Raw genomic sequence first — 15394 nt, forward strand, 5'->3', positions numbered from 1 at the left:
GGGTCCTACCACTCTCAAATATTTGAAGAAAACAATCTTATTGTGCCCAATCAAAGAACAAGTATATTCCTGGGGCATGCATATAGCCTTTGGGGGGCCAAGAAAAAAAACAAAGCTAGATGTGTTTAACTCAATCTGGTTTCTAAGAGTTTTCACTAATTAAGCCCTCTGTCTGGGCCAACAGGTACTTAAAAAAAATTACCTTAGAGTTTGATGGTTTCTTTTAACTATTTTCTGGAAGCTTTTTGTGCACAGGAAAAAAGGATTGCAGATTTTTTTTTTTTTTTTTTTTTGTAAAAAAAGATGAGACAGCATTGTCCAAGCTGGAAGAGCAGTCACATAACCTAGGCTCACTGCAGCCGGAACCTCCTGGGTTCAAGAGATCCTCCCACCTCAGCCTCCCAAGTAGCTGGAACTACAGGTGCATGCCAACACGTCCAGCTAATTTTTCTATTTTTTTTTTTTTTTTTAGAGATAGGGTCTCACTAGCTGGTCTCAAACTCCTGGCCTCAAGTGATCCTGCCACCTTGGCCTCACAAAGCACTGAGATTACAGGCGTGAGCCACCATGCCAGACCCCAAGGTTCAAACAGTACTAAGGAAAGGAATGAAAACAAGCTCATTAATAATTTTATAATGATTATATATTGAAATTTCTTAGTATATTAAACATATTATCAAAGGGAATGTCACCTGTTTCTTTTCTAAAAAATAAGGTTATAAGAATATTTAAAATTACATATGTGGTCTCTATTTGTTGCTTACATTATATTTCAATTGAACAGCTCTGATGTGGGTATGAGACATTGGCTGGATTCAGACAGATCAGGATTGAAATTGAGGCTCTGTAAGCTCTCTGATAGTCGGGATATTTCCTCCTCAAAGTCTGTTTCCTTGCTTACAGCAATCATTCAATATTGTCCAGCTGCCAGAGTTGCTGTTTACAATCAAATGAAATAAAAAGAGAACAACCTATAGTACAGACCCATGACAAAGAAACGAATACTTGTTTCCAGAGAAATGTGGACAACTATGACCTCACACTGTTCAGGCTGAGACATTAAGAATTGAGTTTGGGTTTATTCTTACTTTTTTGAAAGTAAACAAAATAAAGGTAATTCTCTTAACTGCTCATTTTGGGGGCCTAAATCATTGAGGACTATTAAGATGCATATACAAATGGAGTGCTTTATTACAATGCATTGGGGGTATGGGACTATCAAACATCTCCACAACAGACAAAGACAAAGGGAGATGTCCCCTCAGCAACTGGCTGCTCTCTGTGCCTGGCTGGGCTTCTAATGTTTGATTTCCAACCCTGAAGCTCCATGCCAGAGGCATTCATTTGTGCATCTCCCACAGCTCCAACTGTCCTCTGCTGTTCTTCACCACTTTTATGTTGCAGCTCGTTTAAGCCACATGTTTTGCATGTATAACCTTGAAGTTTCTACTTACCACAAACTTGCTTTTTACTTGTTTTTATTAGAAATAGGTCTTCAGCTTAATCAAATGCATCTTTTTTTTTAGGGGAAGGGATGTATTTATGGAAATGGTTTTTTTTTTCCTCCTTTCAGCTTCTTGTTTATATTTTTATTTTTATTTTTTTTGAGGGGAAGTCTCGCTCTGTCCTCCAGGCTGGAGTGCAGTGGCGCCATCTCGGCTCACTGCAACCTCTGCATCCTGGATTCAAGTGATTCTCCTGCCTCAGCGAGTAACCGGCATTACAGGCACTTGCCACCATGCCTAGCTAATTTTTGCATTTTTAGCAGAGATGGGGTTTCATCATGTTGGTCAAGCTGGTCTCGAACTCTTGACCTCAGTAATACACCTGGCTCAGCCTCCCAAAGTGTTGGGATTACAGGCGTGAGCCACTACACCCAGCCCTTTTCAGCTTCTTAATGTTGAACTATCCTTGCATTGTGTGATCAACCTTACTTGGTTAGGGTGTACTGCCCTTAAATATAGTGTTGTTCTTTAATTTAAGGAATAAAGGAAAATATAATGTAGCATAAATCTTTCAAACAAGCCAAAAATAAAGGTAAAAGAAAGAAATATATATCACGAGCTGAATGGCCATGGTACTTTTATGGTTAACATATATATTATATTAATATATGTTACATTAACATATATATTTGTTCATTATTCATTTGTTGATCTATATATATTTATGTATTTGTTCATTTGCACCTAAGTTTCTATTCTATTTATAAAAAATAGTTTAAAATGTTCACTTTTTCTTCTGCAAGTTCATCACTTTAATTAACACTTCAACAAAGTTAAAACAAAGACTAACAATACCTTAAAATAGCTATATACCATACACAAAAAATAATAAAGGGGTCAAGAGGAAACTTTTGTGCTGATGGCTTCACAGGGGTGTACTTATTCCCAAATGCATGGAGTTGTATATGTTAAATATGTACAGCTTTTTAACATGTCAATCATACCTCAGTAATGTTGTTTAAGAAAAATCAACAAAAAATAATAGTTCTCTCAGTCTATAGTTCTACATTAAGTTGGAGGTTTTGATCTTCCCTTTCAATGGGAGGATTCAATGATTCATTCTAAATTCTTGACTTCATCACTATCAAAATTTTCTAATGCAATTTCAACTATCTGAATGAAACAAATGGTCCAGATGTGAACATCTGACTCTCATTTTCCTTGAGAGTGAAATCATGAGTTAAGATTAATGGCTTTAAATGCCAAAACAGCCCAGACATAACAAGTTAAAAGGAAATACATGTGAAATAATTCAATTTTTGTCTTGGAAGCATACAACCTCTTTTCCACATAGGTCCAGTTAAGAAAATATAATTAAAACTGGGTACGGGGCTGGGCGCAGTGGCTCACGCCTGTAATCCCAGCACTTTGGGAGGCTGAGGCAGGCGGATCACGAGGTCAGGAGACTGAGACCATCCTGGCCAACATGGTGAAACCCTGTCTCTACTAAAAGTACAAAAACTGGCCGGATGCAGTGGCTCACGCCTGCAATCCCAGCACTTTGGGAGGCCAAGGTGGGCGGATCACGAGGTCAGAAGATCAAGACCATCCTGGCTAACACGGTGAAAGCCCGTCTCTACCAAAAACACGAAAAATTAGCCGGGCGTTATGACGGGCGCCTGTAGTCCCAGCTACTCGGGAGGCTGAGGCAGGAAAATCACTTGAACCCAGGAGGCAGAGGTTGCAGTGAGCCAAGATCGTGCCACTGCACTCCAGCCTGGCGACAGAGCAAGACTCCACCCAAAAACAACAAAAAAAACAACAACCAAAAAAAAAAACCTGGGTGCAGTGGCTCACGCCTGTAATCCCAGCACTTTGGGAGGCCAAGGCAGGAGGATTGCTTGAGCTCAGGAGTTTGAGAACAGCCTGGACAAATAGGGAGACCTTGTCTCTAAAAAAGATGCCATCAAATTTGCCAGGCATGGTGGGGGGTGCCTGTAGTCCCCCTATTTTAGGTTGCCAAAATCACTGGAGCCTGGGTGGTTGTGGCTGCAGTGAGCCGTGATCACACTATTGCACTCCAGCCTAGGTGACAAAGTAAGACCCCGTCTCAAAAATAAAATAAAATAAGATAAAATAAAATAAATAGAGAAGTTCAGAGTTGGGTAGAGACAATTCTATGAAACTCTCCAATATACTTTGAGAAAGCTATCACTCAAGTTCATAGCTTCCAAACTACGACAATTCTGAATTTCTGTGCTTTAATTATGAACCTTCAAGGAAAAGAGAAATTAAGGGTCAAAATACATATCTCTGTGGAATTACAGGACTTTTCCCTAATTCAGAGCCTTCTATCTATACTTTCCAAACATGTCACCTTGGCCCTTTATACTTTAACCAAGAAGTATTTTTGATTATATAGAATCTCTTGACTTTGAAGCAATCTTAAAATTTTTATCTATTTTGAACTCACAGCCAATGCAAAAATCTGCTATAGAATATAAATGGCTCACATATATCCAGGTTCTGCTTAAAACCTCAGAGAAAGATAGAATGAGATCAAGAGCATTGTTTTGGCAATAATATCAACAGGAACCTCAGTTTTCCTATGTCTATAACCGAGATAACAACGATAACAGGCCAGGTGCGGTGGCTCACCCCTGTAATCCCAGCACTTTGGGAGGGTGAGGCGAGTGGATCATGAGGTCAGGAGTTAAGACCAGCCTGAACAACACGGTGAAACCCCGTCCCTACTAAAAATACAAATTGGCTGGGCATGGTGGCATGCACCTGTAGTCCTAGCTACTCAGGAGGCTGAGGCACAAGAATCACTTGAACCTAGGAGGCAGAGGTTGCAGTGAGCTGATATTGTGCCACTGCACTCCAACGTGGGTGACAGAGGAAGACTCCATCTCAAAAAACAAAACAAACAAAAAAACCCAGTGATAATAATGATAATAATCACAATGTTGATCAGATCACATCAGCATTGGCAGTCCTTTTGCATACTGTAATTACCATAACACATTAATTAGCTACCTTTTTAGAGACAGATACATGTAAAGAAGGCAGACAAGGCCGGGCGCGGTGGCTTACGCTTGTAATCCCAGCACTTTGGGAGGCTGAGGCGGGTGGATCACAAGGTCAGGAGATCGAGACCACGGTGAAACCCCGTCTCTACTAAAAATACAAAAAATTAGCCGGGCGTGGTGGCGGGCGCCTGTAGTCCCAGCTACTCGGAGAGGCTGAGGCAGGAGAATGGCGTGAACCCGGGAGGCGGAGCTTGCAGTGAGTCGAGATTGCGCCACTGCACTCCAGCCTGGGTGACAGAGCGAGACTCCGTCTCAAAAAAAAAAAAAAAAGAAGGCAGACGAATAAAACCTAGAATTCAGCAACAAACACGAGAAATAATCATTATTTTTCTTCTACAGTTAAGCTTTGCTTCAAAAGGTAACTTTCAATTTACCACGGCTAAGGTTTTAATATAAATTTCCCCACATTTCCTCGACCATCACTCTGCCACAGTTCTAGGTTGCTCTGCCAAAGCATAACAAAATGGGATGGTGAATTTTGAGAGAAAATAATTATGTGTTTCCAGTTAAGACTATAAGGCTTTCTAGATTATCTATATGCTTGTTCACTTCCATTAGTTCCAGTATCCAATTACTAATGTACTAGGTACAAAAAGCACAGAAATAAATGTATTTCGAAGTACCAACATTCAATTAGTGAGGTTAAAAAATAATTTCTCTGCTAGAAAAATGTTCATGTTTGACTGTGTGACCTCACTCCTGGAAATCTGTCCTTAAGAAAATAACTCAAGGGAAAAAGCAATTTATACCACAGGGGAATGGTTAATTAAATGGTGGAACAGCATGTCAATGTGAACTGTGAAGGCATTAAAAATTATAATTATGAAGGATCATTCATTCAACACTTGGCGAAATGCATATAATACAACGCTATATGGGGGGACCTTCCTATATATATGTAGTATGATTACAATTATTTATTAAAAAAATAGACACATGCTCACAGTATTCAAAGAACATGACAATGGAACTGATGACACGATGGGGATAAGAGGTAAATACCAATTTCCTTGAATCATTTTGAAACATTGCTTATAAAATATTTTCATTTGCTTTTTGACTAAATTTGCTTTTCTCCAGAAGAATTATTAGACACCCACTGGAATGCCACGCATTCCTAACATGTTAGTCTTTCTTCACACACAGGCAGCATGATCTAGCTATAGGGACCTCATTTTCAAAACCAAAATTTTGACAGGTAGTTTGGGTTGAGGGAACAACGGGACAGGGTATTTAAAATATCCTGCAAGCATGACAGAAAAAAAAAACAAGGTTTGAGATCAGAAGCCCTAAATCCCAATCCTTCTCCATCTGAGCAGCGGAGATGAATGGAAACATGCTCCCAAATTAGACCAAATGCCCTGGGTTACAATCCCAGCAACTTGGTAATATGATAAAAGGCATCTCAGTTACCCTGTCAAAATCCCACTGGTAGTTTAAAGGATATCATGTTTTAGTATATAGTAAATGCTTAAACACACCCAAACAGTGGCTCAAGCTCTATAAAATAAGCAATTAAGTCTGCCTCTGTCTCCAACCTGTTCTGTAATCAGGAAATGATGCTAGTAATCCTGTTCTAAACTGCAAACCATTTTACAAAATATATTATTGTTATAATTGTCATCATGACTATCATCATCTATATTATTATTGTTATTACTTCTACTAAGAAGCCAGCTGAAGAAGCTGACTAGAGTTTACCTGATGGGCTGAGGGAAAAATCTTCAACTCTTAAAAATATCACTTAAGGCCAGGTGCGGTGGCTCACGCCTGTAATCTCAGCACTTTGGGAGACCGAGACGGGCAGTTCACGAGGTCAGGAGATCGAGACCATCCTGGCTAACACATGGTGAAATCCCGTCTCTACTAAAAATACCAAAGAAATTAGCCAGGCGCCTGTAGTCCCAGCTACTCGGGAGGCTGAGGTAGGAGAATGGCGTGAACCCGGGAGGTGGAGCTTGCAGTGAGCCAAGATCGCGTCACTGCATTCCAGCCTGAGTGACAGGGCGAGACTCCGTCTCCAAAAAAAAAAAAAGTCACTTAATCTGGCTGGGCATGGTGGCTCACGCCTGTAATCCCAGCACTTTGGGAGGCCGAGGCAAGTGGATCACCTGAGGTCAGGAGTTCAAGACCAGCCTGGACAACATGGCAAAACCTCATCTCTACTAAAAATACAAAAAGTTAGCTTGAGTGTAGTGGCAGGCACCTGTAGTCCCAGCTACTCAGGAGGCTGAGGCAGGAGAATCACTTGAACCCGGGAAGCGGAGGTCTCAGTGAGCCAAGATCATACCACTGCACTCCAGCCTAGGGAACAAAGCAAGACTCTGTCTCAAAAAAAAATAAAATAAAAATAAATAAATAAAGATCACTTAAACCAAATGACAATGGTGAAGGTATGCAATCAAGAAGGAAAAATACACAGCAAGTTCACAGTGTGGTATGGTTGGTATGAGAAGGGGTACAGGAAAGTACTTACAGGATTTTGAGACACTTGGTCTCCCAGAGGACAGTCAAGTACTGAGGATGAATGCATAATATAACAGCACGCCCTGTAGACAGCATCTGTCTAATGAAATGGTTATTAAATGCAGTGCTGGTAGACTTGGGTCACCATCTAAATCCAAACAAGTTGACTTAAGAACTTAAATATATCCAATTCAACAAATAATTCATTTTCAATTATATGTAATTATCCTTTTTTGGAAACAAGATAATTTTTTAAAATTTTACTAAATTATTTAATTTAAAGGGGAAAAAAGCCCCAAAACTTCATCATACATTATATTTGAATTACTGGTTCATAAAAATCATTTCATCTCCCCAAATAAGGTTAACAATTAGTCAAAGAACTTTAAACTATAAAGTCATATACTCGCCAGGCGCGGTGGCTCACGCTTGTAATCCCAGCACTTTGGGAGGCCAAGGCAGGCGGATCACGAGGTCAGGAGATCGAGACCACGGTGAAACCCCGTCTCTACTAAAAATACAAAAAATTAGCCGGGCGTGGTGGCGGGCGCCTGTAGTCCCAGCTACTCGGAGAGGCTGAGGCAGGAGAATGGCATGAACCCGGGAGGCGGAGCTTGCAGTGAGTCGAGATTGTGCCACTGCACTCCAGCCTGGGCGACAGAGCAAGACTCCGTCTCAAAAAAATAAAATAAAATAAATAAATAATACAGTCATATACTCAAGTCTACCCAGATAAAGAAAATGAAACCCAGGCAAGGTTATGGCTTGGGACTTGGCCTTTGGCCCTGGGGAAAGGTCAATTATCATGTACCTATAACTTTCTAGTAATGACTAAACTAAAACAACTGATTTTTCAAATCAATACAATAGTGTTCTTGTACAAAGGATAGTTAGATGGTAACACAATCTAATGGAAACAATGGCATGTGATATTAATAAAAACAATGCACATTCTGGGCCTACTTCTCCACTGAAATAATGACAGATAAATATATAGCAACACAAAAAAGGTCTTGATGTAATGTAAAAGGAAAGAGCTGGATATAATGTATACTCACGAAAATAAAATGGAAAGAGTATGCACATGTATAAGGAAAAACTAGAAGGGAATATGGGGAAAGTAAGAAGTTGGCTTTAATAAAAGGTAGTGCTGTCTTTCCTCTTTTTTTTTTTAAGACTGTCTTGCTCTGTCATCCAGGCTGGAGTGCAGTGGTGCGATCTTCGTTCACTGCAACATCCACCTCCTGGGTTCAAGTGATTCTCCTGCCTCAGGATCCTGAGTAGCTGGGATTACTGGCGCGTGCTACCACACCTGGCTAATGTTTGTATTCTTAGTAGAGATGGGGTTTTGCCACGTTGGCCAGGCTAGTCTCCCTGACCTCAAGTGATCCGCCTGCCTTGGCTTCCCAAAATGCTGGGATTACAGGCGTGAGTCACCGCACCTGGCATAGTAGAGATGGAGCTTTGCCATGTTGGCCAAGCTGGTCTTGAACTCCTGGCCTCAAGTGATCTTCCTGCCTCGGCCTCCCAAAGCGCTGGGATTACAGGTGTGAGCCACCGTGCCCGGCCTGTGCTGTCATTCCTAATGCAAGAAGTTACCTTGCTGATTCATTTTTTTTGAGATAGAGTTTCACTCTTGTTGCCCAGGCTGGAGTGCAATGGTGCCATCTCGGCTCACTGCAACCTCTGCCTCTGGGGTTCAAGTGATTATCCTGCCTCAGTCTCCCAAATAGCTGGGATTACAGGAATGTGCCACCATACCCAGCTAATTTTGTATTTTTAGTAGAGATGGGGTTTCATCATGTTGGCCAGGCTGGTCTCGCCTGACCTCAGACAATCCACCCACCTCAGCCTCCCAAAGTGTTGAGATTACAGGCGTGAGCCACCGCGCCCGGCCGCTGATTCATTTTATCAACATCATCGAAAGGCTAACATGACCCAAGCACTGTACGAAGTGTTTGGGACACAAACATGAAGCTGATATTCCAACCTTCAAGGAGTTCATGATGTAGCTGGGTGATAAAGGTTTAAGGAAGGTACACCTCAAGTAGACTGAGACAAAAAAGGGAAGATTTAGCTGAATCTACAATCAAATAACAGATGATTATTACATCATCTCAGATTCTGTTTGGGGTCATGTCCACCACTGAAAATCAGCTGAAAACTAAGATTCCTTTCCACTAATGAAGAGTTTATCCACACACACTTATGTTTCTGCCAGCAGTGCCCACATACAGGTCCCAACTTAGCTCCAGAGACTTCAGTCAGCCCATCTTCCTATTATAATATACCTCTTAGTTTGCTGACTTGCAAATTCTAAGGCTAACTTTTCATTCTGGGTTTGAGAATAGGGAACAGATGGACTACACAGCATAGAATCTCTCACAAGAACTAATTTTTACCAATAACATGTGGTTAAAATCCAGATTTATACCTACAGATTAGTGAGCAACAGAAACCTTTATAATGACATGACAATTATTCAGTGTGACAGCTGTTGATACCACTGCCAAATGTGAGTTTTAAAACATAGGCTAACACCTCTGGTTCCCCAGGATTCAAACAAAACAAAACAACAACAAAGATGACAAAACACACACACACACACACACACACACACACAAAGAACAAAAAACGAAAAACCTTGAGTTACAGTACAAATCACAGGTATGAAACAACTTGTTTCAAAGAATAGTTTAAAAGATGAGTAATCTTTAGAAATTAGGTTAACAAAGAAAATGACAGACATGGCTGGGCCTGGTGGCTCATGCCTGTAATTCCAGCACTTTGGGAGGCCAAGGCAGGCGGATCACGAGATCATGAGTTTGAGACCCGCCTGACCAACATGGTGAAACCCCATCTCTACTAAAAATACAAAAATTAGCCAGGTGGGGGGGCGTGCGCCTGTAATCCCAACAGGAGACTGAGGCAGGAGAATCACTTGAACACGGGAGGTGGAGGTTTCAGTGCACCGAGATCACGCCACTACACTCCAGCCTGGGTGACAGAGCGAAACTCTGTCTCAAGACAGGAAAGAAAGAAGGAAAGGAGGGATGGGATGGATGGACGGGACGGGGAGGGGAGGGCAGGGGAGGGGAAGGGAGGGCAGACATATATATACTCATTCCAATATTCATGCTATAGCCTCAGGAAACATTTTCATTCAAAAACAAACAGCAATGGTATCTGTATACTGCACATACATCTTACCCAAATTTTTTAAAAAAAAAAAAAAAAAAAAAAAAAAGACAGGGGCTCATTCCATTACCCAGGCTGGAATACAGTGGTGTGAGCTCCCACTTACTGCAGCCTCAACCTCTTGGGCTCAGGGTGATTCTCCCACTTTGGCCTCCCAGGTAGCTTGGGACTACAGGCACATACCACCATGCTTGGCTAATGGCAGGCATTATTTTTGTGTATTTTGTAGAGACAGGGTATTGCCACACTGCACAGTCTGGTCTCGAACTGCTGGGCCCAAGTGATCCACCCACCTGGGCCTCCCAAAGTGCTGGAATTATAGGCATGAACCACCGTGCCTGGCCCCTATCAAATTGTGATGCTGCTATCAGCTGCTGCGTAATGAAGAATATTAAAAAATTTCTGTTCACATCACAAGGCCTGAAATGCATCATTTGTCTATTTTTGTTTCAGAGCAGGCCAATTTTGGCCTCTTAGGTTGTAAGCCTCTTGAGAGTTGGGGCCATGTTCGTCTTGATCACCACCACATTCCAAGTGCCAAGTCCAGTGGCCAGAACATAGTACATAGTACATACTGGCTTGATTTAGTAAGTTTATTAAGTAAAACCAACTACTAGATATTTCTTACTGAGTTACACAGAATGCCCATGTTTTGATAATAATAGGCTACCAAAGTTAAAATACAGTTAGGACTTAAAATTTAAAAATTTACACACCTAAAATGTATATTCCCAATTTTTGTAAAAGTTTTTAAAATTCAAGAATATCTCTGCATTAGATTAAAAAAAGAAAAAAGAGGCCAGGCGCGGTGGCTCACGCCCGTAATCCCAGCACTTTGGGAGGCCAAGGTGGGTGGATCACCTGAGGTCAGGAGTTCGAGACCAGCCTGACCAACACGGAGAAACCCCGTCTCTACTAAAAAAAATTACAAAATTAGCCAGACATGGTGGTGCATGCCTGTAATCCCAGCTATGCAGGAAGCTGAGGCAGGATAATTGCTTGAACATAGGAGGCAGAGGTTGCGGTGGGCCGAGACTGCCATTGCACTCCAGCCTGGGCAACAAGAGAGAAACTCCGTCTCAAAAAAAAAAGAGAGAGAGAGAGAGAGAGACACCAAGATGTCTGTATAATAATGTTCAGGATACCAAAGAGCTAAAGCAATCTCAAAAAAGAAGGACAGGGTTGGAGGACGAACTACCAAACATAAAGTGATTTTCAATAAAGGTGTCAACTCAACTCAATGGGGAAAGAAAAGTCTATTTAGCAAATACTGCTGGAACTGGATGTCCAAATAGATACAAATTAACCTCAATCCTCTCTCACTTCATACAAAAAAAAAAAAAAGATTTGCGATGGGTTGTAAACTAATACTCTGGACCATAAAATTTCTACAAAAAGAATAGGAGAATATCCTTATGACCTGGTGGTAAGCAAAAAAGCATAAACCATAAAATTTTTAAGTTAGACTTCATGAAAATTAAAGTTTTCTGCTCATCAAAAGACACCATTAAGAAAATGAATAGGCTTGGTGTAGTGGCTTACGTATGTATTCCCAACGCTTGGGAGGCTGAGATGGGAGGACTGCTTGAGCCCAGAACTTTGAGACCAGCCTGGGCAATACAGTGAGACCCCATCGCTAAATTTAAAAAAAAAATTGAAAATAAAAAAATTAAAAACATGAACAGACCAGGCATGGTGGTTTATGTCTATAATCACAGCACTCCAGCCTGGGTGACAGAAAGAGACTCTTTCTTTAAAGGAAAAAAAAAAAAAGCCACTCATTGGGTTGAACTGTGCATGTTTATTATATATTTTTAAAATCATTGCAAAAGGATTCCACCACCCATTCCACCGCTCCCCTCTAAGAATAGATCCTACATGTAGATGTTATGGCATCTTCTTAACATGTAGACATCACTCAGGCTATTTCTGTACACCAGGTCTTTGTACAATAGCTTATGAAATGGTCTTTTGAAAGACTGTGTAGAGCCAGTTTATGCCATCCTTCAGATTTCCTGCAGTATTTCATCCTGAAGGCTGAGCTTGATATCGGACCAGCACTCTTGCATCCTGACTGACCAGCATTCACTTCTAATCAATAACAGATGTGCCAGAATGGGCCTTATGCCAAAGTAACAATTTTTCTCCTATTCAAGAGAAAATATCCTTCTTAAGCTCCCAAGTCATCCAAACAGTGAGAATGACATCTGGAAATACACTGCCATGTCATGTGGTTGGCCCCTTTGGATGATAGCTGTATGCACCACAAGCAGAGGGCTGTTGTGCTAGCCTTGTGGGACATCTCAGAGTATGGCAACTCTACAACCTTACGACAGGGAGAAAGTGCTAAAAGCTCTAAGAGAAAAATAGTAGCAAATGGGTGCAAACCTAAGTTTACTTAAGAAAATTCCCTTCATTATGGTTCTTTCTACAAATAAATTGAAATCATTTTCTCATTTCCATATTAAACTTTAGGCCCAAATTCTCTATTTGCTCACAGCCTTAACTTCTTCAACTCCTTACCATTTTGGGGGGGATCTATTTTTAAAAACCAAGGAAACTGACACTCAATGTAAATTAATTCAATCATATATAAATTGCCCTAGAAAAAATTTTAGAGGTGGAAAAATTTTAATTAGGTGTACCAATACTAAAGTAGTCAGCTGTAAAGGAAAAAATAAATACGAATATTAACAATTGATATTTTCATGTTATTTGTGACCAACTGACCACAAAGGAAAGCTGATTTAAAAGCCTTTCTTCAGATGCCAAGTAACACCATATACACCTTCTCAATCCACACTGACAATGAAGCAAGTTTCATATTTGCCGAAGATTTAAGTAGGACAAGACTTTCTTGCTGGGAAGGATAAACACAAGTCAGGAAATAACTATAAAAGTAATAGCTACCATTATTCTCCATGTATTCATTTAGAAATAACAAAATATTTATTACACGCCAAGAATGGTGCTAAAATATTTTCTTATTTAAATGACACTAACACAATAGAAGGTACCATCCCCACTACCACTTTATCTAACCAGAAGCTAAGGCTCAGAGAAGTCAAAAATTATCTCCCAAGTCATATGGCTAAGAAATGGCAGCTCTGCTGAGCTCCAGAGACCATACTATAGCAAAATAAATAATGCAAAAAGAATTAATTATTGTAGGACTCAATGAAGTTTGCACATTGTGACCAAGAATTTAATAAGACACATTGATTACAGTTCAAAGAGACTTCACATTCTACTATACAGTTCCTGTCTTTCTTCACAAATATATGAACTTAAATACACAGGCTACAGCTGAAGCACACCTGGGAGAAGTTAGAAAATTGAAGCACAGAAGCTGTTATGTAGGAGCCCATTTAAGTCCCCAACTGACAATCAGAGAGGCTTCTGACAAAAAGCCCCACTGTCAAATACATGGGCTTAAGGAGTGGCAATGGGGTGCCTTAAGGAGTAAGAACAAATAAGCCACGATTTCAAAGATGTTGGCTTCACACCAAGACCACCCTTCTCTTCTTGGTATACCTCCTCAAAATCAACAATCCAGAAAGTTTTTATCCATCAATATTTTTAAATATCCAGGTATATTAGAAAAACGGATAAATACTTAGTATAGACACAAGTCTAAAATGGTCAACAGCCATCACTGCTTACTGAAATGATTATTTAACAATGACACTCTGAAAGATAACCAGGTACTCTATTGTGTTTTCCAAATAGACTGAAAGATGGAAGCAGAACAAAATCAGCTAGAAAAACAATTTCTTTGGCAAACATTTCAGTGACACAATCAGCACCCACTCAATTCATCTATTATGGAGTGCTCCATCTTTTTTTGGCATTGAACTAAAATTGGGACAGGGAAGATGGACTAAATATGGCAATAAATAAACAGAGAAAAGTAGCAGCTGTAAGATCTCATAGACCACTCCACCCAACGCAGTACAGAATAAAACTCCCAGAGATGGAGCACTCTTATACACTTGGAATGGTTTAACTCATATTCTTCCAAACTCTGTGATTCTTCACAAGTGTGAGCAGAAATACGGATGTGCTGTAGCAAAAATGTACAGCTGCAGCCTGCAGATGTCGAGCTGTTAGCCCTGTGATCAGCAGCCATGCTGTCTGCCTTGCCGGCGCCCTCCTGGTGGCTGCCTCATTCAGCACTCTGGGCTGTGCCCAGAAAATTGGGGGAGGTTATTCCTGTTGGGCAGCACCCTTTGCAATCAAGAGATGAAAAAAAAGACCTTCTTATCTGGGAAATGAAATGCTGATATGATGGTGATGTCTCAGTTTTCTCCTCTATAAAAATAAAAACACTACCAGCTGGCTTTTATTTCCTTTCCCTGAGGGGCTGTTATTTGGACAAAAAGCTTTGAAAATTAAAAGCACCATGCAAATATAAGGCTATAGTATAGTGGAGACTGAATCCAAACAACATAAATGGAAGGTAGATGGGCACTTTGGCAGGGCAAGTATCCATGTCTGCCATCAGAGCAAACTTCTAAGTTCCAGTATCTACTTTTATATTAAGATGAGACCTCTGCTAGACATTAAGCAGACAGAAAGCCTATAAAACAGGCTGTGCTCTCCACCTGCAATGCCCTGCTTTCCCTGTCTCTGGCACTTTAGAAACTCCTACTTTAAAGGTCTAACTCCAAGTCCTCCCTGATAGACTCAAGTGCACCTTGACAGAAATAAATCCTCCCACATTTGGACTCTTACAGCTTCTTATAAACACCTCTTAGGCCGGGCGCAGTGGCTCTTGCCTGTAATCCCAGCACTTTGGGAGGCCGAATCATGAGGTCAGGAGATCGAGGCTATCCTTCCTGGCTAACATGGTGAAACCCTGTCTCTACTAAAAATACAAAAAAAAAAAAAAAATTAGCCGGGCGTGGTGGCTGGCGCCTGTAGTCCCAGCTACTCGGGAGGCTGAGGCAGGAGAATGGCATGAACCCAGGAGGTGGAGCTTGCAGTGAGCCGAGATTGCACCATCTCAAAAAAATAAAAATAAAAATAAACACCTCTGTGATGTCATTTGTCATATTGTGCCACAGGTGATTTGTTTCTGTGCCTGTCTGTGAGTTCCTTGAGCTCTTCACTCTTATAACCATAGCTCCTAGTACAACACCCAGTAATTTGGTGAGATTTAGGCTTCTAGCGAAAGAGGAAAAAAAAAAAAAA

General features: G+C 40.8%; 1 protein-coding gene across 7 annotated transcripts in view; it reads right to left on the minus strand.

Moving 5' to 3' along the window:
• The window catches only part of CBFA2T2 (CBFA2/RUNX1 partner transcriptional co-repressor 2), a 159569-nt gene that overhangs the window by 61753 nt on the left and 82422 nt on the right, over positions 1-15394 (minus strand). The window contains exon 1 of one of the 7 annotated variants that reach the window (XM_058433206.1): positions 7014-7189. The exons of 5 other annotated variants lie outside the window; for them this stretch is intronic. The gene's annotated coding sequence lies outside the window, so the exon portion shown is untranslated. Of the gene's footprint in view, positions 1-764; positions 1550-7013; positions 7190-15394 lie in introns of those variants that run through there. One more of the 7 variants, XM_058433205.1, reaches the window with a different exon arrangement.

The sequence above is a fragment of the Hylobates moloch genome, unplaced genomic scaffold (genome assembly GCF_009828535.3).
Source record: "Hylobates moloch isolate HMO894 unplaced genomic scaffold, HMol_V3 SCAFFOLD_21, whole genome shotgun sequence".
In the NCBI taxonomy this organism is placed as follows: Eukaryota; Metazoa; Chordata; class Mammalia; order Primates; family Hylobatidae; genus Hylobates; species Hylobates moloch.